The 23,803-nt window shown below is 42.1% G+C and overlaps 2 pseudogenes; both read left to right on the top strand.

Annotated features, from left to right (window-relative positions):
* The first annotated feature begins 1,609 nt into the window (after positions 1-1,609).
* LOC136318359 (histone-lysine N-methyltransferase PRDM7-like) overlaps positions 1,610-23,803 on the top strand; it is a 33,050-nt pseudogene continuing 10,856 nt past the window's right edge.
* LOC136318361 (histone-lysine N-methyltransferase PRDM9-like) lies at positions 14,359-16,922 on the top strand (annotated as a pseudogene).

Genomic DNA, 23,803 nt, shown 5'->3' with positions numbered 1-23,803 from the left:
TCTCCGGAGCATATAAACCTGAGGTAGTAGGTGGGACACCGCTGGTAACCTACCCAGGGCTTTCAGAACAGGACGCCATTTTCTGAAAGGAATAGTTAACTCTAGCAGTTAACTCTAGAAGTGACCGGTCACATTAGGAATTTCTGCACTGTGCTGCCCTGCGTTTTGTCTGTGTGTGAATGCCTGAATTGAGTGTGAGACAATCTTTACTCTAGACTTTTTTTGCTTATTGGTTGGGGTATTTTGATAATTGTTTTGTTAATTCTTGAAGGTTTAGAAGCAGACAAAGTGGGATACAGAAGAATGGGACAACAAGAGTCTGTACCCGGTTCTCCACTTGAGTGCCTGCTAAAAAACTTTTCTGATTTTCAGAAAAGAGCCCAGGGGTACAGAGGCCCACCTCCGGACTGAGAGACCCTCCGGACCTTGAGTCAGTTAGAATGGCCTGCCTTCAACATAGGGTGGCCCACTGAGGGAACTTTTGATCTTCCTATTGTGTTTGCTGTCTGAGCTATTATCTACCAGGTGCCCCATCCAGACCAATATTTGTATATAGATGTGTGGGTTGATATTGCCACAGATAAGCCAGGGTATATCAGAAAGTACATAAAGAATGGCAAGAGAGAGAGAGAAGGGCAATATGTGTTACTGCAAGTAACCAGAGGTCAGGGAAAGGCAGTAGGGAGGAAAAGGAGAAGACCAATTCCCCGGTACAGTCCACCGTACCATCATCTAGAATTTACCCTGTCTTGCCTGAACCACTGGAGGATCCCTTAGACCCAGTAAATTTCCCTCCTCCCTATCGGTGGCAGGGAGGACCTGATTCATTGCAGCAGGACATAAGTGGATTTTTGAGTCCACCACACACCCGAGGAGGGCGATATATTCGCCTTCTCCTTCGGTAGGAGATGCTGCCATCTTGCCTTTGTCTCCTGCAGGAGGCACCGCCATTTTGCCTCCTTCTGCAGGAGGCACCGCCATCTTACCTTTGTCTCCTGCAGGAGGCACCGCCATTTTGCCTCCTTCTGCAGGAGGCACCGCCATCTTACCTTTGTCTCCTGCAGGAGGCACTGCCATTTTGCCTCCTTCTGCAGGAGGTGCCAAGGGGAGCACGGCCATTTTACCGCTCCAGGAAGCGCCACTGGCACCAGATGCTGGTCCACGAGTGCCCCCTTGCTTCATCTATGTGCCTTTTTCCACCAGTGATTTGTACAATTGGAAGCGGGAAAATCCTCCTTTTTCTGAGAAACCACAGGGACTAATATCCTTGCTTGAGACAGTTTTTAGGACCCACCAGCCAACATGGGATGACTGCAAACAGGTCTTACAAACTCTTTTTACTACAGAAGAAAGAAATAGAATAATAAGAGAAGCAGCAAAAGCAGTTTTAGAGGACGAGGGAACAGATGGGGAAGCTGAGAATGTCCTTCCCAAGCAGCCCCCAGCCTGGGACCCGAATACCTCAGGGGGAAGGGAAGCACTCTTCCAGTATCGCCGGGCTCTGTTGTGGGGTTTAAAAGCAGCAGCCAGGAGACCCACTAATTTCAGTAAGGTAAGTGAGGTTATCCAGGGAAGGGAAGAATCCCCTGCTGCATTTTTAGAGTGGCTAATGGAGGCCTACCGGGTTTATACCCCTATAGATCCAGAAGCTGAGGAGAATCGCAGGTTAGTAAATATAGCTTTTGTGATGCAAGCTGCATCAGACATTAGGAAGAAGCTTCAGAAATTAGAAGGATTTGAAGGGAAAAATAGAAGTGAGCTAATTGAAATAGCTCAGAAAGTATATATAAATAGGGATCACTCAGAACTAGGGAGAGCAGCAAAAAGGCAAAGAGAAAAGTCAAACACAGAAGCAAATAGGCAAAGACCAGTGTGCCTATTGCAAGGAGAAAGGACACTGGAGGAGAGATTGCCCAAAGTTACGGGTTAACAGTCAGAAACTAAAGCAAGATCCAGAGGTCTTGCTCCAAACCTTGGACTGATGGGGCCAGGGCTCCATTTCTGTCCTCACCCAGGAGCCCATGGTCACCCTAACAGTTGAAGTAAAGCCAAGAGACTTCCTGGTTGACACGGGAGCCACCTATTCAGTTTTAAAGAAGCCACAAGGACACATACAAAAAAAATACAAAAATAATAGGGATAACGGGAAAAGCAGTAGCTTATCCACGGACCACTGCAAGAATCACAAATTTAGGTAGAGGCACTATTACTCACTCATTTCTAGTCACTCCAGATTGTCCTTATCCTCTCATGGGCTGAGATCTCTTGCAGAAACTTCAAGCAACAATAACCTTTAAGCAAGAGGACAGCAGTTCCTAGGAGGGAAAGGAAAAAGTCAGTCTCGAGGTAACGGTGCCCATATCTGAAGAATATTTGATGGCAGTCCTACAGGAAGGTAAGGATGAAGTCATCGGGGTCCCAGAGGAAATATGGGAAAAGGTGCCAGGGGTGTGGGCAGAAACCAACCCACCAGGCTTAGCCGCTCATCAGCAACCTGTCATAGTGCAGTTGCTGAGCACTGCTAGCCCCATGCGGGTAAGGCAATATCCCATACCAGCACGAGCTAAGCAGGGCATAGCGCAGCATCTGAAGCTCTTACTAGTGGCAGGTATCCTCCGGGAATGCCAGTCAGCCTGGAACACACCTTTGCTTCCAGTCCAGAAGCCTAGGACCCAGGACTATTGCCTGGTGCAAGATCTGCAAGAAGTAAATGCCTGGGTATAGACTATTCACCCAAAGGTGCCAAATCCCTACACTTTGCTAAGTTTGTTACCCCCTACTTGTACATATTATTCAGTACTGGATTTGAAAGATGCTTTCTTTTGCATTCCATTGGCCCCCAAGGGCCAGGAGATATTTGCTTTTGAAAGGAATGATCCAGAAAATAGACTAGTGGGACAGTATATATGGACCAGGCTTCCTCAAGGGTTGAAGAATTCTCCCACTATCTTTAATGAAGCTTTGTGTAAGGAATTGCAGGGGTTTCAAGCTGCCCACCCTTTAACTGTGTTGCTCCAATATGTGGATGACCTCCTCATCACTGCAGCCGAAGAAGAGCAATATAAGATGGCCACCTTAGACCTACTCCAGGATCTCCAGCAGATGGGGTATCGAGTCTCTGCCAAGAAGGCACAGATTGTCACCCAAACTGTAAGTTACTTGAGATATAACTTACAAGGGGGACAAAAGACATTATCCAGTCAAAGGATTCAAACTGTGTTGCAGATCCCAGAACCCACTAACAAAAGGCAAGTGCAAGAATTTCTGGGAGCAGTAGGATATTGCAGACTCTGGATATTAGGATTTGCAGAGCTGGCCAGGCCCCTCCATGAATTGACATGGGACAAAGCAGAACAGTTTCTTTGGACAGACAAGGAAAGGAAGGCTTTCTAGGCACTGAAGGAAGCCCTCGTAGCTGCCCCAGCATTGGCCCTACCAGATATGGCCAAACCTTTCCAGTTGTATATTGCTGAGAAGGGAGGGATAGCCTTGGGAATCCTCAGCCAAGAGCTTGGGCCATGGAAGAGGCCTGTAGCATACCTATCCAGGAAGCTAGACCCTGTAGCGTCTGGCTGGCCAAATTGTTTAAGGGCACTTGCTGCTACCTCAATCCTAGTTAAGGAGGCCAACAAGGTGACATTGGGTCAGGATATCCAGGTTATTGGAGAACACTATCTAGAACAAGTGCTGCATGCCCCACCGGATAGGTGGCTCTCCAATGCTCGATTGACACAGTACCAAGCACAGTTATTGAATCCCCAAGCAGTGTAGTTCTTGAAGACGGCAGTCTTAAATCCTGTCACTTTGCTACCGTTGCCAGACCCATCAGTGGTCCATGACTGCAGACAGATATTGGACACTGTCACAGGGGCCAGACCGGACCTCAGGGACCAGGCCTATGAGAAGGCAGACCTCATGCTGTTCACTGATTGAAGCAGTTATGTCCGAAATGGACAAAGATATGCAGGAGCAGCTGTAACTACCCAGGACAGTGTCTTATGGCAGAGAACATTACCAAAAGGTACTTCTGCACAGTGAGCAGAGATAATTGGACTTACACAGGCCCTCCAGATAGCTGAGGGCAAAGTGGCCAACATTTACATGGACAGCAGGTACGCCTTTGCCAATGCTCACATTCATGGTGCCATTTACAAAGAACGAGGCTTGCTAATGACAGGAGGAAAAGAAATTAAGAATAAAACTGAGATTTTAACCCTGCTCAATGCCATTTGTCTTTCCTCTAAAGTAGCCATAATTCATTGCAAAGGACATCAACAAGGGGACTCTCCAATTATTAAAGGAAATCGTTTTGCTGATATCGTTGCCAGAGAAGCTGGAAGGAGGGACTGCAGACATTCTACCACTTTTGCCTCAACCCGTGCTATTAGCTGTGTTATTAGCTATTATCAACAGTGTTATTAGCTGGATCAAATAAACGAGAATAGAAGTTTGCAGGAGAAAATGATTTGGTGTCTCCTGTTCAACATTCAAAAGAAAAATTTTTTTAAAAGGTAAGGTAGATTTGCAGGAATTTCAGGATATGACTCCCCCTTTTATATTTTTAAAGTTGACCTTAAATATTTGCTGGGAACTCTTTAATAATACCTTGACTTTAAAGATTGTAAGAAATACTCGTAATTCGAAAGGTTTGACAAAATATAGTAAATGCTTCTGCTACATATGCAGGAACATTGTCAGTTTTAATCACATCAAGAAGTCCAATATTAGAAAATGCTTAAAATGAGCTATATAACATGCTTAGCAGCCTCTCCTGTCCTAGCGGAGGCTACCATAAATCCAGAATAAGTATCCACTGTAACATGGACATAGGACTGTTTGCCAAATGAAGGTATATGAGTAACATCCATTTGCCAAAATTGTCCTGGTAAGAATCCTTAGGGTTAACTCCAAATGAAGGGACAGATTGTAGTACAGGACACCTTGGACAGGATTTACCAATCTGCTGTGCTGCTTTCCGAGAAAGCTGAAATTGTTTATGTAGGGCTGCAGCATTCTGGTGATGAATAGTATGAGACTGAATTGCTCGATCTGTCATGGTAGTTCCAAGTAATTTTATTTTGGGTAGCTTGATCAACAACTGCATTTTCTTGTGCTCCAGGAAGCATGGAGTGAGCTCAAATATGCCCTATAAAACATGGAGCTCTATGTTGACGTACAGGTCTTTGAAGAAGGAGAAACTGCTGAAATAGTTCATCAGCAGTTGTCCCTAAGACAGCAGTCTCTATAGTGGAAACACACATAAGTAAATATTTGCTGTCTGTATACAGATTAAAGGAGGAAGGAATATGGCAAATGCTGAAAAGCCATGATAATGGCATGTAATTCTAGTCTTTGAGCTGATTTCAAGGCAAATAATTTTAGTATAAATTTCTCCATCAACTTTAAGCCTGCTATTCCTGAGCTAGACCCATCAGTAAAGACTGTAGGTGCTTCAGGAATGGGCTCATTAACAATTGCCTTAGGAAATACAAATGTAGTAATTAATAAAAATTGAACTAAGTTATCAGCTGGGTAGTGAGAATCAATTTGGCCTCTAAAATTTGTAAAAGCAATTTGCCATTTAGTGGAAGTTTCCCAGAGCCATTGTTGTTGATCCTTTGAAAAAGGAACAACAATAATTTGAGGCTCAAAACCTATAAGCTGTAAGAGTCACCTACACCCCTTGATAATCAAGGAGGTGACAAGATCAAGATACAAAGATAAAACTTTTTTAGAAGTAACAGCCAAATGAATCTATTCAGTAGGACCTGAAGCTTGCCACAGTAGTCCCATTGGAGTGTAACTTGAGGGACAAATTAGTAAGGCAATTGATTCTTCAGGATTTATGCATTTTAGTTGTGCTTGTTGCAAGGCTTTTTCTACAAGCTTTAAAGCTTGTTGTACTGCAGCTGTAAGTAGCTGAGCAGAAGCTGGTTTAGCCAAGCCTTTAAAAGGTTTCAGTTCCCCAGTAGTTAATTTCAAGGAAGGTCTAAGCCAGTTAATGTCTCCTAACAGTTTCTGGAATTCATTTAAGTTTGCAAATGATCTGTCCTGATTTCTATTTTCTGTGGATTAATTTGTTGTCCCTCTACAATTCATCCTAAATAAGAAAAAGTTAAAGATTGCTGTATTTTTTAGGAACTATATAAAGAACTGATTCTTTCAAAGAATATTGTAGTTGTTGCAAAATGATCAACACAGTGTCTTTATCTGGATGAGTGAAAAGGATATTATCCATATAATTAATTATGTACACCTTAGAGTACTGCCTTCAAACTGAAAAGATAGCTTGAGAAATGTATTTTTGGCACAAGGTAGGACTGTTAGCCATACCTTAAGGAAAACTCTCCACTGGTATTGCTCCATTGGAAACTAGAAATTAAATGAAGGAACACTGAATGCAAAACACTTGCAATCATGCAGGTTTAAAGGAATAGTAAAAAAGCAATCCTTCAAGTCAATAATTACAAGGTACAAATTTTATGGAATGGCAGCAGGAGAAGGGAGTCTAGCTGGAGAGAACCCATAATTTTCAGTCTTATTTATTGCTCTCAAATCTTGTAATAGTCTCCAGGTTCCTGATTTTTTTAATGACAAAATAGGCATATTCCATGGACTATTGGATGGTTCATTGTGCCCAAGCTGTAACTGCTCTTGTACCAATTGAGCAGCTCTCCTAAGTTTCTCTTGAGAAAGGAGCCATTGGTCTACCTATACAGGATTATCTGATTTCCAAATAATTGGGTCTGAACAATGCCTTACTGGGGTAGCAGGAGCTACCAAGGTCCCTATGCTAAATTTTGATATCCTAATCCACACCTTCTGGTATTGGGTGCCACTTCTATGGGGGTGAGAATTCATGCTATTATTTCCCTAGTCCCTTAGTGAGCAAAAATTCCTGATCAAGCATTTGAGTGCTGACTAAATTATTAGGATTGACAAGTAATGCTCCCATAAATTTCAAAACATCTCTACTCCACAAATTAACTGGCAATCCAGGGAGCACATAAGGCTGAAAAAAATCCAGAATGACCTTCTTCATCTTCCCAGAACTTTGTTGAGGGGATTTACTCTGCCCTATACCTTGTAATTCTGTGGCTGCTGCATGAGTGGGCCAGGAGGGAGGCCAATGTGGCTTAGCAATAACAGATATATCAGCTCCAGTATCTAAAAGTCTTTTAAATTTACACCCTTGTATTGTTAGTTCCATTTCAGGGCATTCCTGACCTATTTTTTTTAATCAATTGGAAAAATCAGAGGAGCCAAATCACTAATTTTCTTGGGGCCCTTTTGCAGGACGTGGCCTGAGAAGCAGAATTAGCATCTTTATACTATTCTTCTAACTGCCTGAATTAGACATGAGACAAATTCCTGAAATTACTTATGAGGGCCCTGCTTAATTTTGCTCAATTTCTTTGTTTTGCCTAACCGAAATAACCTTACATATAACAATACAATTTACATACAAAAAACACAAGTATAACATGTAACTTTGACTAATCCTAATATTTAAATTGCTATTTGGCAATTAAACATACGTCACAATGCACTAACCAAATCAGTAAGTCTTAAGGATGTACATTCTATTCTATTTAAATTTAAATGAGTGCTCCTTAGAAGTTCTAAAAACATTTTATTTTTTTCTAAATATTAGAGCCAGCATTTCCAATTTTTGCATGCAAAAAAACTTAATTCAGGCCTTAAAAACAGATACATTTTAGACAACATTAAACAAAGTCTAAACAGAGACAAGAATTAGATGAACCAGACAAACCAGAAAGAAACCCAGGATTTTAGAACATATTGAGATTAGAAAGATGCCTGCCTGAATTAGTCAGGGCATTTTCAGACAGAGGGACTGAAGGATATGACTAAACAAAATATTTTTGAGAAAATTTGCTCTCAACAGCTGCTGGGATATTTTCTATAGTCAGATCCAACACAGATTCCCTGCCTCAACCTCCAGGCAAAGAACAAGAAAGAAACAAAATGATGGTTAAGAAGGCCACAGTCAAAACATTAAAGAATATCAGACCATGACAGGAAAAGTTGCAATCTTCCTAATATAAGGAATAGTCTCCTTTCAATTCTCAAGAAAGTCCAACTTCCACAGCAAATAATTACCCCTGGAGAGACAAGTACAAGCAACTGCCTTCCAGCCATTTGAAGGAAGAGCCTTTGCACTAATAGTATCTAATAAACCAAGTGAAAAAGGGGCAGTCGGCCCACACTGAACACAAGTAAGTTTAAGCTCTTTCAGAGTTCTAAAAGGTACAGGTTTATGTTCTTGCACTAGTCTCCCTGTACCATCCTGTCTTTCTACAACAGGAAAATGGGTAAAGCCATCTATTGTTTCCCCTATATTTTGAACCTGGTCTATAGATTGTTGGAGAGGGGATTTCCCAGATTTTGAGCTATAGACTCCAGAATCAGCCAGGTAAGGGTACAGAGGAACAGGGGGTTGAATGTAGGAAGGAGCTGAGGGCAGCAAAGGCCCCACGGCTAAGGCAGCCACAGCCATGGATTTTTTATCCCCCTGTCATCCTCAGACTCCCAAGTTATCCTCATATTCACATCCCTCTGTTTCTAGCTCACCCTGATACTCTTCAGACAACGATTTGTCTTCATACAGAAACATTTCTTCATAAAGGTCCCTTATTTTTAACCCTATCTGTCCCATAATCTTTTACTCCTGACTACACTTTCCCCAAAAACCTTTGTTACTCACTGTGTGCACTTCATTTGGGGAGTTTCGTCACCTTCCTTCAGTTTTAGTTTCCTTGGACTCATACTCAATCAAGTCTTCTGTTTGGGCGCCACTTGCTGCAGACTAGCGCGGCTCCTAATAAAGGTGCGAAATTAAGAAAACACACTTATCAAAACAAAAATGATAGGATTGGGAGGGCTCTTCAACATGCCTGGCAGTACCCTAGTGCCCCATAGGCCCAGTTCGCTTTATTATATAGCCATATGCAAATCAAGGACCTTGATACAAAGTTGCACATCCAAGGCTAAGACAAGAACTCTCCCAAGGCAAAAACAGGATACATTAGTGATATCTACCAACATCTGAAACAAACAAAAAGTCAGAGGAAGGGCATGGATATTGCTTCCAGCAACCCCAAAAGCAAATAGAGTGGGCGCAAATACTCAGCATCGTAGCCACATATGAAGATGGAGTGGGGAGAACTTAGCCTTTTGCTAAGCCTTGAATCTACAATGGCTTTTTGCCATTTACGGTCCATAACAAAGACAGAAAAGAGAAAGTGTTATATTAAAGAAATAGACTTTCTGTCCAGTTAAGTGACCTTTATTATATTTTTGACATAAATGGCCAATTTTTTTTTCTTTTTTCTTTTACTGAGAGATAGAGAGGAAGGGAGGGACAGACAGTGACAGACTGGCTGAAAGGGAGAGAGATGTAATCTGTCAATTCTTCATTGCAGCTTCTTAGTTGTTCATTGATTGCTTTCTCATATGTGCCCTGACTGGGGGACTACAGCACAGTGAGTGACCCCTTGCTCAAGCCTGATACCTTGGACTTGAGCCAGCAACCATGGGGTCATGCCTATGATCCCACACTCAAGCTGGTGACCCTGTGCACAAGCTGGTGAGGCTGCACTAAAGCCTAAGTAGCCCCCACTGAAGCTGAAAGCCTCAGAGTTTCAAAACTTGAGTCTTCAGCATCACACTCCATCCAGAAGAAGCAAGACCCTCTAGAAAACACTCTAGATGTAAATTGCTTAAGAAAAAATCATTTGTAGATTCCAGTTCCTCTGAGTCCTCTAAAAAGGCTAATAATTATGGCCTAGGTGTATGGAGTGGACTTTGGATAGGCCTGGATTTAAGCTCTACTAAACTGAGAGTGAATTTAGCACTAGACCTTTGGACAAATCTTACAAATTATCTGAGCTCTTGAATGCTAATGTGTAAGGTGAAGATACGTGCATATATTTTTTGACAGTACTCAATTCAATTTATCTGTGTATGTATTTCTTTATTTTTTAGGTAAGCTGAGGAGAGATAGTGAGGTGACTCACATATGCACTCTTACCAAGATCTACCCGGCAACCCCAATTCTCAAGTACTGAGCTGGTTTTTAGCACCTTAGGATGATGTGCTCTAGCTAACCAAGCCATCCTCAGTGCCCAGGGCTAATGCTCAAACCAATTGAGCCACTGGCTGCAGGAAAGGGAGAAGGAGAGAAGGGGAGAGGGAGGGGCAGAGAAGGAGATGGTTGCTTTTCCTATATACCCAAATGGGAATCAAACCCGGGACATACACTGGCCAAAGCTCTATCCACTGAGCAACTGGCTAGGGCTTAAATTCAATGTAAAATAACTGACACATACACATTGTCCAATAAACACATCTATGATAATAGCAACCATATGCTGTTGGTTTTGTATCCCTGGCCTTTCCTAGATGCCTTACATATACTGTGCCCTTAATAAATATTTTATGATTAACTAAAATTTGAGAAGTTACAACTCATAATGAGAAGATCTAGAAACTAAAATTGAATTGGCTATCTGTAGTCAGTGTAGAGGCTTACTATTATAGGGGCTCTCTGAGCCAATAGTTGACAAAGGAAAATACCAGAGTGTATAGAAGGACAGGTGATAATTTGGTGGCAGGAGTTTGTGTGTTTTCTGACAAAATAGGGACTAACACTCCAGACTCCACCAAACTCACTCTTCTCCAACTTAGAACTCAAGAGAAAGGAGACTGAAGTAAAGATGTGTAGCTTACAAGAAAGAAATAGCCACATGTACCACGAGATCAGCGAGCTCCAGGACAATGACTACCTCTGTAAGTGACCCTAACAAAGCATGCTAACTCTTCATACAATAATGTCATCTAATCATTTGGCCCTTACAGCATTCAGTTCCCCCATTGACCCACATTACAGGAGTTAGGCTCAATGATGTGAGTTCCTGGGCTCTCTCTGAAGCTCTATATATCCAGGAACATGCACTACACCTTCCCTAATCTCTGTTGCTCTCATCCCCAGATTGTGAGAATTGTCCGAATTTTTTCATTGACAGTTGTGACGTGCATGGGCCCCCTACATTTGTAAAAGACAGTGCAGTGAATAAGGGGCATCCAAACCACGCAGCCCTCACTCTGCCCCCTGGGTTGAGAATCAGACCATCAGGCATTCCTGTGGCTGGGCTTGGAGTGTGGAACGAGGCTTTTGCTCTGCCAGTGGGTCTGCACTTTGGCCCTTATGAGGGCCAGATCACAGAAGATGAAGAGGCAGTCAACAACGGATACTCCTGACAGGTGAGAAGTATTTACATCTTCCCCTGTCTTGTGGATTCCCACATCCCTTCCATGGCTTGGTGGGACCTGCCGTTCTACATACTAGGACAGGATGGAGACAATATGGTTAGCTCTGGGTACTGAGTAGGCTTTGCAGACCATGAAGCTTCTGTTGAGGATCACAGGTTAAGTGTGAGCAATGTGGTACAGACACAAAGGAATGCCTCCTCCCAGCCTTAAGTGGACAGGTCAGCTCAGATGTAATGAGTAAAGAAAGTATCATGTGGTCATGAGTGGCAATGCATGCAAGCTGAAAGAGCTTTGTTGACAGTAGAGAAATTACCTCCACATACAAAAAAGCCTTTATATTTTCTTCCTGAAATGCAGATCACCAAAGGAAGAAACTGCCATGAGTATGTGGATGGGAAGGATGTATCCTGGGCCAACTGGATGAGGTAAGGCCAAGAAGTTTCTGGGAGTCACGAAAACACTCATCCCTCTCATGCCCATACAGCTTTCATTCTCATCATGCCTCCCTCACTGGTATTTCTCAATCGTCTGTTTCTCTTTTTTCTCCATTCAGTACTCTTTTAAAGCAAGAAGTATATAGAGGAAAAAAAGAAGGTAAAAATATAGTTTATGTCCTCAAAATATAAATCTCTATGCTAGACAAAATTTAGGCACTGAAAAAAAATTTGAGGGCTTGGATTACACTTTAATTGATTTAATGAAAATTATCTAAGCAAGCCCTAACTATAGTATATATTCCATGTTAGAGGAAGGTATTCATTACTTAAACAGATCATATAACCCATCCTCTTATGAAGAACTAATTGCAGCCATGGTGAAACAATACATTTTAGAAATGTTTAACTATAATTTTTCTATTTTTTGAGAAGTGCATAGTGCCAGGATACCTAAACCATGGATAGCGTAATCCTGTGAGGGTAGCAAATTATCCCAGCCTCAATTCTAACTGGAGCTGAGTTCTGAAGCCTGCAGAGCAATGATCATTTGCCACTTTCCTAGGGGCTCTTTTATCAGAGGCTACAGAATGTGAATAAGCTATTATTGTTCTTTATGAATTTGCTAAGACAAAGAGACCTCCAAGTCCTGGTCAGTTGCCTCAGTGGTAGAGCACTGTCCTGGCCATGGAAGTCCAGGGTTTAATTCCCACCCAGGGCACCGAAAAGTGCTCATCTGATTCTCTGCCCTTCCCCCTCTTTTTTATTTTTCTCTCTCTCTTCCCCTCCCACAGCCAAGGCTCCACTGGAGCAAAGTTGTCCCTGGCACTGAGGACGGCTTCATGGCCTCTGCTTCAGGTGGTAGAATAGAGCAACAACCCAGATGGGCTGAGCATCGCCCCTTGGTAAGCATGCGAGTTGGATTCTGGTCAGGCACATGTAAAAATCTGTGCCTTCCTGCTTCTCACTTCAGTGGACAGGGGGAGACCTCCTGGTTTTTATGGGAACCTGGGTGAGGCATCAAATGCTATGTAAATAAAATGTGCGAATAGAGAATGGCCTCTCAAGAAAAGATGTACTTCGCCTGACCAGGTAGTGGCACAGTGGATAGAGCATCAGACTGGGATGCCGCAGACCCAGGTTCGAGACCCCGAGGTAGCCAGCTTGAGTGCGGGCTCATCTGGCTTGAGCAAAAAGCTCACCAGGTTGGACCCAAGGTCGCTGGGTCAAGCAAGGGGTTACTCAGTATGCTGAAGGCCTGCAGTCAAGGCACACAAGAGAATGCAATCAGTAAACAACTAAGGTGTCGCAATGAAAAATTGATGATTAATGCTTCTCATCTTTCTTCGTTCCTGTCTGTCTGTCCCTATCTGTTCCTCTCTTTGACTTTCTATCTCTCTCTCTCTCTCTCTCTCTCTGTCCTTGTAAAAAAAATTTTTTTAAAGAAAAAAAATGGACTTGGGCTGAGTATTGAATGATGTGATCTAATCTAAACAGAGTCCAACATCAAGTAGCAAGGTCTGTGATATAAAACAGAACCTGAGTTAGTTTGAAAAAACTAGAGGTCAGTGGGTTTTATGGACAATCAGGGTGAAGGTTACGTCTGGAATTGGCTTTGGAAAATGGTATTAGGCAGGATGAGCACCGTAAGTAGGACCTGGAGATAGGAAGTCATTTGACATTGTGACAGGCTTAGACATGAACAACAGGTTCTCCAGGAGCACTGTGGGAATGGGCGACATCAGAGCCCTAGTGTCAGGTGCAGAGCTGGACATGGATCTCAGAGGCAGTAGGAGCTCATCACCTTTGGGTTTCTTTTCTTTCACCTGCTTCAATCCCAGGTATGTGAACTGTGCCCAGGATGATGAAGAGCAGAACCTGGTGGCCTTTCAGTATCGCAAACAGATTTTCTATCGAACCTGCCGGGTCATCAGGCCAGACTGTGAGCTGTTAGTTTGGTATGGTGACGAGTTTGGCCAGAATCTGGGCATCAAATGTGGCAGCAAGTGGAAGAAAGAGCTTGCAGTAGCTAGAGGTAAGCACAACATTCTTCAAAACAAAAATGAAGAGAGAACTCACCTTAGATATTTTCATGGTACACTGTAAAATCAGTAAGATTTTGAATCAGATGCTTCAGAAATAAAGGATTCATTTCGTATGCCTTTGATTCTTAGAAAAAATATTTATATTTTTTATTTTTGATTTAATTTTTTAAGTGAGAGAAGGGGGAGAGACAGATTCCTTCATGTGCCAAACCAAGACCCACACAGCAACCCCAGTCTGAGGTCCATGCTCAGACTAGCTGAGCTTTCCTCAACACCTGAAATCAACACTTGAATCAACTGAGCTATCAAGCCAATGATTGAACCTATTGAGCCACTGGCTGTGGGAGGGAAAAGAGAGAGCAGAGGGAGAGGGAGGGAAAGATAAGCAGATCATCGCTTTTCATGTGTGTCCTGTCCGGGGATCAAACCTGGGACATCCACATAAGAGGCCAAAACTCTATTCACTGGGAAAACTGGCCAAGGTCTGTTTTCTAAGGGCCACCACTGTCTAGCATACAGGGTAAGAGCAGAGGTCGGAGAGATGTGCAGCAGCCTGGAAATGCAATGGTGTGATCCACGCTGAGATGCATGGGACCTTCCTGAGTGAGGTGGGATGGTGGTGCTGTTCTAGACTACGGGCTGGCTTATTCTCTAAGATTTGCTTTGTTAATTTTTGAAAAATACACTTTAGTGAGTAATCCTCTCAGAGATTACTTCATCTCCAGGTGAGAGAAGATTATGGATTAGCTGGAGAGGGATAGGAGTAGGAGTCAAGTATGTAAGAAGTATGGTTGGGGGATCTGGCTGGTTAGCTCAGTCACTTAAGCACCAACCTGTAATACCAAGGTTGAGCCCGGGTCAGGGCACATACAACAAATGACCAGTGACTGCATGCCTAGGTAGAATAATGAATAAATGCCTCTCTCTTACTCTCTTTTCTTCTTCTTCTTCTTCTTCTTCTTCTTCTTCTTCTTCTTCTTCTCCTCCTCCTCCTTCTTCTTCTTTCTCCTTTTTCTTCTTCTTCTTCTTCTTCTTCTTCTTCTTCTTCTTCTTCTTCTTCTTCTTTTCTCTCCTCCTCTTCTTCCTATTTTTTCTCTCTATCCTCCTCCTCCTGTCTTTGCCTCTCTAAAAATCAATCAGTTTTTAAAAAGTATGATTGAAAAAATATTTTTAAACAAGTCTTTACATTGTATATGAAATGGGCTGACACTGAATAAAATCAAGTATGAATATTTGATGTGAGGTTTGAGGAAGGATATATTTTCAGTTTATCATTTGTGGAAAACTATGAGGAAAGCAATTTCTAGTTGGGGCCAGTGGTCTTTCTAAATAAGTGTTTTAAAAGCTACAGGTATATAGGATAGGTCAGCATTGTTCCACCCATGAAAGGGGTGAAACAGCACTTGATGCTACTTGAAAGATTCTCATCTGGTAATGCATACAAAGGACCCTTGATATAGGCTTTCTGGATTTCTAAAGAAGATACAGTACATTAAAATAAAAAGAGAAAACAGACTGTAAATAAACACTTTGAGAGAGACAGAGATTACACTCTCAACCCCATAAGAATGACTGATGGGACAGCTTTTAATAGCAGACAAAACATATGACTCAGGCAGCCTTGTCAACATCTGTGCTGACCAAAATTTTCTCTTTCAGCAGAACCACAGCCAAAGATACACCCATGTCCCTCCTGCTCTTTGGCATTCTCCATACAGAAATTCCTCAGTCAACATGTGGGATGCAATCACCCCTCTCATATTCTCCCAGGAACATCTGCAAGAAAACACTTCCAATCAGAGTATCCCTTCCCAGAGGATCCAAATCAGCAGCAGCACCATACTGATACACACAGCTGGGATGACAAAGATGAAGGTCAAAAGGACAAAGGAAAGTCCAAACATTTGCTTAAAAGGACCACCCCAAGAAGGATTTCAAGGGCCTTTTTTAAAACTCCCAAAGGACACTTGGGAAGCTCTAGTGAGCAAGAGAGAGTGCTGCAGGAAGCACCCAGCAGAGGCCAGAAATTGAATTTAGTGGACACAGAAAAACTGTCTATGAGAGTAGAAATTTCGAGAATTGTACCTGTCAAGTATAGAAAGTGTGGGCAAGGCTTTGATGATGGGTCACAGCTCCTCAGACAGCAAAGGACGTGCTCAGGGGAGAAAGCCTATGTTTACAGGGAGTGTAAGCGAGGCTTTTCTCTGAAGTTAACTCTCCTCACACACCAGAGGACACACTCAGGAGAGAAGCCCTATGTTTGCAGGGAGTGTGAGCGAGGCTTCACACGGAAGTCATATCTCCTTATACACCAGAGGACACACTCAGGGGAGAAGCCCTATGTTTGCAGGGAGTGTGAGCGAGGCTTCACACGGAAGTCATATCTCCTTATACACCAGAGGACACACTCAGGGGAGAAGCCCTATGTTTGCAGGGAGTGTGAGCGAGGCTTCACACAAGTCAAATCTCCTCAGAGACCAGAGGACACACTCTGGGGAGAAGCCCTATGTTTGCAGGGAGTGTGAGCAAGGCTTCACACGGAAGTCATATCTCCTAATACACCAGAGGACACATTTAAGAAGAAGCCCTATATTTTCAGGGAGTGTGAGCAAAGATTTACACAGAAGTCAACTCTCACCTGACCAGGCAGTGATGCAGTGGATAGAGTGTCGAACTGCATTGAGGGCTCATCTGGGTTGAGGAAAAAGCTCACCAGCTTGAACCAAATGTCGCTGGCTCGAGTAAGGGGTTACTTGGTCTGCTAAAGGCCCGCGGTCAAGGCACATATGAGAAAGCAATAAATGAACAACTAAGGTGTTGCAATAAAAAACTGATGATTGATGCTTCTCATCTCTCTTTGTTCCTGTCTGTCTCTATATTCCTCTATCTGACTCTGTCTCTGTAAAAAAGAAAGAAGAAGTCAACTCTCCTCAGACACAAAAGTACACTCTCTGGGGAGAAGCTCTGTGTTTTCATGGTGTGAGCGAGGCTTTTCACTACCCAACTCTCCTCACAGACCAGAGAACACACTCATGGGAGAAGCCCTATGTTTGCAGGGAGTGTGATCAAGGCTTTTCATTGAAGTCAACTCACACTCCAGACAACACACTCAGGGGAGAAGCCCTATGTTTGCAGGGAGTGTGAGTGAGGTTTTACACAGAAGTTAGTTTTCCATGGACACCAGATGACAGTCAGGGGAGAAGCCCTCAGTTTGCAAGGAGGGTGAGTGAGTCATTAGCATTACATTGCAAATTTTCAGCTACAGCTGTGACACAGGTCATACCCCAGCTCTGAGGGGACTTCAGAACAAGTCTACTGACCCTTTACCCTCCCAAGACTAATTAGTACAAAAGTAACTGTTTAAATAGGTTTTTCACTTTTATGACAAGACACAGTTTTTTTAGTGCTATGGAAATGTCAACACCGATCTGCATGGTCTCTTGTCCTCCTGTTCTAATAAATCTTAACTCCATAAAACTATGAAGCCCACATACCTCATTCCCCCATCATTGAAACCAGAGAGCTCCAGAAAAGCCACAGAGAACTCACGCTCTCACGCACAGAATCTTAACCCCTGGAAACATGGAAGTATGAAGTCAATCTACTTAGGTTACTGCCCAAGAATAGGGATTTGAGAAAGACTCACCAGGGAAAGGTATTTTCTTGACTCCCAGGAAGTGGAGCCTTCTCTCCTAGTATGCACACCACCCTTCTTCCTTGGCATCTCTTGGCTCCTGTCCTAGTTTCCTCTGACTTCTGTAAAATTAAAGCTGAAATCCAGGGAGAAACATGTTTGTGTGCATGTCTGTGTGCCTGGCTCAGTCTGGGCACCTGGTCTCCCTCACTCTCTCCTCACTGCCCTTTAAGGGTGAGCATCATGGTGTAGACCACATGGACTCCAGATAATTCCATAATGGGTTTGAATCTCAGCCCTGCCCTCACAAGCTCTGCAACCTAAGGCAAAATTCTCAACTTCTCTGTGCCTGTTTTTTAATCTATAAAATGGGAATGGTGCCTGACCAGGCAGTGGTGCAGTGCATATAGCATTGGACTGGGATGCAGAGGAACCATGTTCAAATCCCCAAGGTCACTGGCTTGAGCACAAGTTCACCAGCTTGAGTGCAGTGTTGCACGCTTAAGCATGGAATCATAAACATGACTCCATGGTAACTGGCTTGAAGCTCAAGGTTGCTGTCTTGATTAAGGGGTCACTCTCTCTGCTAGAGCCTCCTGGTCAAGACACATATGAAAGAGCAATCAATAAACAACTAAGGTGCCCCAACAAAGAATTAATGCTTCTCATCTTTCTCCCTTTCTGTCTGTCACTATCTGTCTCCCTCAGTCTCTCACAAAAAAAAAAAATTTGCTTCCCTGTCTCCACACTCTAAAATAAATAAAAAACTGGAATTGCCGATCAAGGCATATATGTAAGTTGATGCTTTCTGCTCCTCCATCTCTCTCTCTCTCTCTCTTTCTTTCTCTCTCCTTCCCTCCCCCCCTCTCCCTCTTTCTTTCTCTCTCTCCATTCTCTAAAATTAAATAAATAATTGAAATAGAAATTGCTACACTGTCAGTCTGCAGGATTGGAGATCTTCATTCCAAATGTTTGGAGTCATTTTGGCTCAGATAAACTCTTTAAAACCTCCCAGTTTTCATGTTTCTTATTTTGACAGGACCATGTACCTAATATAAAAATAAGCTCTGCCTGATATATTGTTAGAAAATGGCAAATTCACACTACTATAGTATGGCACTGACATCTTTTAGAACTGCTAAACTCCAAATATGACAGCACCAATGTTCTCATGCATTCATTAATTCTTAGAAGTCCCCTGACAGGATTGAGCCTACCACCTTGTATAAGAATGACACTCTAACTAACTGAGTTACCAGATGGGGAATAACCATGGGTAACATCTAACTCTCTCATTTAGGAATAGAGAATACCTCTTTCAGAACCAATAGATTACCACAAAAAAAGAAAATCCTCAGAGAGATAAAAAAAACTTACTTAACGTAAGCAGGTAAATGGATCAACTGAGGAAGGAGGGGCAGGCACCCTCTTCCTTGAGAAGAAAGAAAAAGAAAAATGCAAAGGAAGGGAGCCTGCAGGGGTAACTGAGTCAGCCAGTTCTAGATTAACTACTTCCTATAGTTCTCTGAAAGGGTGCCTGGAGCCACTTGCTTCACAGAGCAAAGAAGATAGAACTTATCTGAAAACCCCTATATATTAAGCAAAACAGCAGAAAATAGGACTATCAACACCCACAACATAGATCTTTGAGGGAAGAATAAAAAATCTGACTATTCAGGCAAAACATAGTTAAGTGGCCCTTGTGCAAATGAGTTCAGTTTACCTGCTTCTTGGAAGAAATACCCTAGGCTTGTCCACAGTGTCCTAGATGGGGCCGATGGCCCTGGGCACCTTCAGCCTTCAGTGGCAAACCCCAGCTTTCTGGGCAAGGTTAGGTCATAGGTGGCTGGAGCAGGGCTGGAAGAGACTGAACCCTCCCTTAGAGGAGCGAGGGGGAAGCCCCCCTTTCAGTGTCCCTGTTTTCTCACAGCAGAGGCGTGTAAGCCTGGCAGGCTTTAGCTCAATGACCTTCCTTTCCACTATTGAAGCAGGACCCAGATGGCATCCTATGAGACCCCTTTGGGGCATTGGAGCCTTTAAGGGTGTATCCTAAAAGCTGGTAGTTCCCCTGATCTCTATTGGGCTTTTTCTGCCTCTAGGTATTTTAAAAGCCATTCTCAGAAGATCTCGCTGAGAGGTTTGAGGATCCCCATCTGCCTATATAAATCTTTTCCCTATATCTGGAGCTGTTTGGAAAAAGACAAAACAGTGTTATTGGCTAGATCTAATAAAGAAGGTAGTAGTTTGCAGGCGAAAAAGATTTGGTGTTTCCTTTTCATCAGCATTCAAAAGAAATGTAAATTTTTTATGTAAAAAGCATGATATGGTAGACCCATCGGAGTCATTGGCCTGGTGTGCAGGATTCCCGGGTTCGATTCCTGGACAGAACATACAGGAGAAGCGGCCATCTACCTCTCCACCCCACCCCCTCTCCTTCCTATTTGTCTCTCTCCTCCCACCCGCAGCCAAGGCTCTACTGGAGCAAAGCCACCCCAGGTACTAAGGATGGTCCCATGGCCTCCGCCCCAGTCGCTAGAATGGCTCCGGTTGAAACAGAGCAACACCCCAGATGGGCTGAGCATGCCAGGTGGATCCCAGTCAGGCGCATGCAGGGGTCGGTCTGACTGCCTCCCCATCTCCATCCTCAGAAAAATACAAAAAATAAATAACTAAAAGAAAAAATACTACAAAAAATAACGGAAGAAAAAAGAGGGGGGGCATTCCCTTGTGCTAAAGCTCCAGGAAGCATGGAGTGAGCTTGAGTATGTCCTATGAAACATGGAGCTCTATGTTGACATATAAGTCTTTGAAGAATGAGGAACTGCTGAAATAGTTTATAAGCATTTGTCCCTAAGACAAGCAGTCTTTATAGTGGGAACACCATACGTAAATATTTCCTGTCTCTCTATAGATTAAGGGGGGAATATGGCAAATGCTGAAAAGCCATGATCTTTGTACCCTTCCCCTCCCCCAGCCCCCTCTCTCTCCTCCCCCCACCCTGTAACCCCAACTCTGTTGTTTATGTCTCTGAGTCTCGTCTTTATGTCCCACCTATGTATGGAATCATATAGTTCTTAGTTTTTTCTGATTTACTTCTTTCACTCAGTATAATGTTATCAAGGCCCATCCATGTTGGTGTAAAAGATCCTATATCATCATTTCTTATGGCTGAGTAGTATTCCATTGTATATATATACCAAAGCTTTTTTTTTAATAAATTTTTATTAATGGTAATGGGATGACATTAATTAATCAGGGTACATATATTCAAAGAAAACATGTCTAGGTTATTTTGTCATCAAATTATGTTGCAAACCCCTCGCCCAAAGTCAGATTGTCCTCCGTCACCCTCCATCTAGTTCTCTGTGCCCCTCTCCCTCCCCCAAACTCTTTCCCTCCCTCCCTCCCATGTCCTCCCTCCCCCCCCACCCTTGGTAACCACCACACTCTTGTCCATGTCTCTTAGTCTCATTTTTATGTTCCACCAATGTATGGAATCATGTAGTTCTTGTTTTTTTCTGATTTACTTATTTCACTCCTTATAATGTTATCAAGATCCCACCATTTTGCTGTAAATGATCTGATGTCATCATTTCTTATGGCTGAGTAGTATTCCATAGTGTATATGTGCCACATCTTCTTTATCCAGTCTTCTATTGAAGGGCTTTTTGGTTGTTTCCATGTCTTGGCCACTGTGAACAGTGCTGCAATGAACATGGGGCTACATGTGTCTTCACGTATCAATGTTTCTGAGGTTTTGGGGTATATACCCAGTAAAGGGATAGCTGGGTCATAAGGTAGTTCTATTTGCAGTTTTTTGAGGAACCACCATACTTTCCTCCATAATGGTTGTACTACTTTACAGTCCCACCAACAGTGGATGAGGGTTCCTTTTTCTCCACAGCCTCTCCAACATTTGCTATTACCCGTCTTGTTGATAATAGCTAATCTAACAGGAGTGAGGTGGTATCTCATTGTAGTTTTGATTTGCATTTCTCTAATAACTAATGAAGCTGAGCATCTTTTCATATATCTGTTGGCCATTTGTATCTCTTCCTGGGAGAAGTGTCTGTTCATGTCCTCTTCCCATTTTTTTATTGGATTGTTTGTTTGTTTGTTGTTGAGTTTTATGAGTTCTTTGTAAATTTTGGATATTAGGCCCTTATCTGAGCTGTTGTTTGAAAATATCATTTCCCATTTAGTTGGCTGTCTGTTTATTTTGATATCAGTTTCTCTTGCTGAGCAAAAACTTTTATTCTGATGTAGTCCCATTCATTTATCTTTGCCTTCACTTCTCTTGCCATTGGAGTCAAGTTCATAAAATGTTCTTTAAAACCCAGGTCCATGAGTTGAGTACCTATGTCTTCTTCTATGTACTTTATTGTTTCAGGTCTTATATTTAGGTCTTTGATCCATTTTGAGTTAATTTTAGTACACGGGGACAGGCTGTAGTCGAGTTTCATTCTTTTGCATGTGGCTTTCCAGTTTTCCCAACACCATTTGTTGAAGAGGCTTTCTTTTCTCCATTGTGTGTTGTTGGCCCCTTTATCAAAGATTATTTGACCATATATATGTGGTTTTATTTCTGGGCTTTCTATTCTGTTCCATTGGTCTGAGTGTCTATTTTTCTGCCAATACCATGCTGTTTTGATTATCGTGGCCCTATAATATAGTTTAAAGTCAGGTATTGTAATGCCCCCAGCTTCATTCTTTTTCCTTAGGATTGCTTTGGCTATTCGGGGTTTTTTATAGTTCCATATAAATCTGATGATTTTTTGTTCCATTTCTTTAAAAAATCTCATAGGAATTTTGATGGGAATTGCATTAAATTTGTATATTGCTTTGGGTAATATGGCCATCTTGATTATATTTATTCTTCCTATCCAAGAACAAGGAATATTTTTCCATCTCATTGTATCTTTTTCGATTTCCCTTAACAATGCTTTGTAGTTTTCATTATATAGGTCCTTTACGTTCTTTGTTATGTTTATTCCTAGGTATTTTATTTTTTTTGTTGCAATCGTGAAGGGGATTATTTTTTTGAGTTCGTTTTCTAATATTTCATTGTTGAGATATAGAAAGGCTATGGACTTTTGTATGTTAATTTTGTATCCTGTGACCTTACTGTATTGGTTTATTGTTTCTAATAATCTTTTTGTGGAGTCCTTCGGGTTTTCGATGTATAGGATCATATCATCAGCAAAAAGTGATACCTTTACTTCTTCTTTTCCGATATGGATACCTTTTATTTCTTTGTCTTGTCTGATTGCTCTGGCCAGAACTTCTAGCACCACGTTAAATAAGAGTGGAGAGAGTGGACAACCCTGTCTTGTTCCTGATTTAAGGTAGAAAGTCCTCAGTTTTATGCCATTTAATATGATGTTGGCTGATGGTTTATCATATATGGCCTTTATCATGTTGAGATATTTTCCTTCTATACCCATTTTGTTGAGAGTCTTAAACATAAAATTGTGTTGTATTTTATCGAAAGCCTTTTCTGCATCTATTGATAAGATCATGTGGTTTTTGTTCTTTGTTTTGTTGATATGGTGTATTACATTAACCGTTTTACGTATGTTGAACCATCCTTGAGATTCTGGGATGAATCCCTACTTGATCATGATGTATTATTTTTTTAATATGTTGTTGTATTCGGTTTGCCAGTATTTTGTTTAGTATTTTAGCATCTGTATTCATTAGAGATATTGGTCTGTAGTTTTCTTTCTTTGTGCCATCCTTGCCAGGTTTTGGTATGAGGGTTATGTTGGCCTCATAAAATGTGTTTGGAAGTATTGCTTCTTCTTCAATTTTTTGGAAGACTTTGAGTAGAATAGGAACCAAGTCTTCTTTGAATGTTTGATAGAATTCACTAGTATAACCGTCTGGGCCTGGACTTTTATTTTTGGGGAGGTTTTTAATAGTTTTTTCTATTTCCTCCCTGCTGATTGGTCTGTTTAGGCTTTCTGCTTCTTCATGACTCAGTCTAGGAAGGTTGTATTGTTCTAGGAATTTATCCATTTCTTCTAGATTGTTGTATTTGGTGGCATATAATTTTCATAGTATTCTACAATAATTCTTTGTATATCTATGATGTCTGTGGTGATCTCTCCTCTTTCATTTTGGATTTTATTTATTTGAGTCCTGTGCTCTTTTTTCCTTGGTGAGTCTTGCCAAGGGTTTGTCAATTTTGTTGATCTTTTCAAAGAACCAGCTCCTTGTTTTATTGATTTTTTCTATAGTTTTTCTGTTCTCTATTTCATTTATTTCTGCTCTGATTTTTATTATCTCCTTTCTTCGGCTGGTTTTGGGTTGTCTTTGTTCTTCTTTTTCTAGTTCCTTAAGGTGTGAAGTTAAGTGGTTTACTTCGGCTCTCTCTTGTTTGTTCATATAGGCTA

Source organism: Saccopteryx bilineata, unplaced genomic scaffold, assembly GCF_036850765.1.
Source record: "Saccopteryx bilineata isolate mSacBil1 unplaced genomic scaffold, mSacBil1_pri_phased_curated manual_scaffold_62, whole genome shotgun sequence".
NCBI lineage: Eukaryota > Metazoa > Chordata > Mammalia > Chiroptera > Emballonuridae > Saccopteryx > Saccopteryx bilineata.
This window is presented reverse-complemented; position numbering and strand designations above follow the sequence as displayed.